The sequence below is a fragment of the Alnus glutinosa genome, chromosome 7 (genome assembly GCF_958979055.1).
Source record: "Alnus glutinosa chromosome 7, dhAlnGlut1.1, whole genome shotgun sequence".
Lineage (NCBI taxonomy): Eukaryota > Viridiplantae > Streptophyta > Magnoliopsida > Fagales > Betulaceae > Alnus > Alnus glutinosa.
The window spans coordinates 12,565,503-12,568,517 of record NC_084892.1 but is presented as its reverse complement, the minus strand read 5'-3'; positions in this window follow the sequence as shown (position 1 = coordinate 12,568,517).

Genomic DNA, 3,015 nt, shown 5'->3' with positions numbered 1-3,015 from the left:
TAAGAACTAAATACTAACAATCAGAACAATGATAAAATACTAATAGACTACATAATGACTCTTACTACCGCCACTACAAAAAATAAAAAATGAAAAAAAAAATAAAATTGACAGGAATTTAGTGACATGTCAGGAGGTCTGACACGTCACTAATCAGTTCGTCACTCCTGGAGATTTAGTGACGCGTCAACGTTGGCACGTCACTAAATTTGCCAAAAATTGATTTTATTTTATTTTTCGCTCTCCCAAGTATATTTTTTAATTTTTTTTGTCGGTTGACCTAATAGACAATTTACATTTCCATCAATCCATCAACAATTACAACAATTTACATTTTCACCAATACATCAACAATCACAACAATTTACATTTCCATCGATCCTCAACAATCACAACTATTCAAAATCAAAACACCAGTTTCAACAAACATACAATCAATCTCTGTCATAGATATGAACAAAGTATACAGATTACAAAACAGGAACAAAAAATACAAGTACTTTATGATCATTACCAACTATCAACGGTTATCGTTGGGTTTGAGGACATGTTTGTTGGCTTTCACTCAGCCACCTCTGGATGAATAGATGATCATAGGTCTGCATATCAACACAAGTATTAAATACATTATAATCAGTTATACAGTGGTTTTGCAAATCAATGAGAAGGGAAAATCATAAGAAATGACTAAAACATAAAGAAAAATATAGACTGTACAAAGATGATAATAATTTTGAAGTAGAAATAACATGTTGTCTCCACACCAAACCAACCATGCATCAAGTCTTCAAACAAACTAACAATTAGTTTCCCATACACCATACCAAACCAACCATCAAGTCTTCACCAAACCAACCATCAAGTCTTCACTCAAACAAACCTATTAATCCAAACCATAACCCATCCTTAACCGAAATCTTATTACAAAACACAAGCAAAACTCCCAAGAGAGCACCACAACACTAAACGCATCAACTTTAATTTTAGAGCTTGCAGATTCAAATATTTAACAGATTTGGATTCAATAAGTAAACAATCTAGAATCAAAACCCCAAACTTATCATTTAATCACTACAAAGAATCAAACCACCTATTCATCCAAACAAAATATTCCATAGACTTTAAACACCAATAAGATCAAGTTTTAGCCAACATAGGATTTTTCATCCACCAATATAAAACTCCAAAACCAATCCTCTTAACACATAGATAACAATGGCAAATCACAATCTTCAACAAAGAATCAATTTACTTAACACCCAATGCAAAGCTCCAACCCGCAGGCAACACCAAACTAACCAAGATATGACCAACATCGACAAGAGTTGCAATATCTATCTAAATTCCAATGATTTTCTATACAAAAGAAAAAGAAAAATAATAAAAATATAATATTAACTGACACACAAAAGAAGATAGTTGCTGAATTGAGGTCATCACAAAGATCTTCACCGAGTGAATGCAGATCATGCTTTGCACTACCTACAAATGATAAAACAATCGCAATCAGCACACAATATGAAAGAATCATATCATGTCCTAAGCATTGAGAAACATGTGGATGTAAACAAACATCATAATACTAAAATAATAATAAAAAAAATCATTAATTATTACCTGATCGGCTACTGATAGACGATCTCACATTCAAACGAGGTGCGGAAGCTCTGTTAGGTGTTGCGGTATGCTGAATGACTGCATGCATGGATATTGACGTGGCAACCAGTGACTCAAGGGCTTTAAAATGGGCCTCCCACTCAGCCCGCTCAACATCACACCCTGCTCGCTCAGTCTGGATTGCTTTCTCGGTTGCTTGGTCGATATATTTTTGTGAATAAGTGGCGTGTCTGGGATTTTGTGATCGTGTCAGCAAGGGTGTATAATATAAGTTTGTGGTCCCTTGCACAGGTAGAACATTTGGCACACGTTGCAGAACCCTGCCTGTGTACTCGGGCTTATTGCCATGCACCTGAGAGTACACGTCGTCTGATGTCCAGCCCACCGTCCCTTGAGTCATGCTCGTGAATGCGGCACGGTCGGTTTGAATGAACTCTTCCAGCCTCTCCTGTATGTTGTATTAAATGTTGGTGCACCAGATAAATGTTAATCTTAAAGAAGTTATCACACACATAAGTAAAACAAGATATGGAAGGTGAGTAGCATACACATCTCTCCTTTATTACGTCGTTTGGATAGCTTCCATCCTTTTTCTTATGTGATTTAATATACGATTGTGCTCTAGTAGGAGGAGTGCCATCCTTGATAGTTTGTCGAGAAAAAATAAAACATTAACACACACACACACACACATATTTATATATTCAAATGTTTACATCTATATGTATAGGGTAAATTAGTGCACATATATCCTCGTATGTCACCCTCACAAAGCTTTTTGTCCCGCTGCAGTGGAGAGTATTGTTCAATGCTCGCAATCGCTTCATGTGAGCAGTATACTCCTACACAATTAACATTCTTAATATGTCATCCGCTAAAAGAATTACATGAAATTAATGAAACTACACAAAATAGAAATATAACTCATGACCTACCTTATTCTACTCATTACACCATTTTTCCAACAACACTGCCAAGTCTAGGGGGTCGTACTTTCTGAGGTTTTCTTCACCCATTCTTGCCCATATCATTTTGGGTGTATCGCCGGTTGAATTTAAAGTTGCGCTTTTCCATAGTGTCTCCAGTTCCTTAGCTTTTGGGCCATGTCCAGGAACGCGTCACGTTTTACCAATTTTAGATCGCACGTTGGTAGGATGTAGAACTGTACCTACACAATTTAAAAGTTGATAAATTAAAAAAACAAAACTATATATATATTAACAATATGTTACGGGTGTGAATGATAACATCTAGTTTAAACTAACCATCAATGCCTCCCATATATTTTCCTTCTATTGCGGTACACATGCCCAATCGTCCCGCACATTCACATAGTTCCCACTTCTAATCAGCTTACTAGTCTCCCGTCTAAATCTATCAGTGCTTTGTCCTACAAGA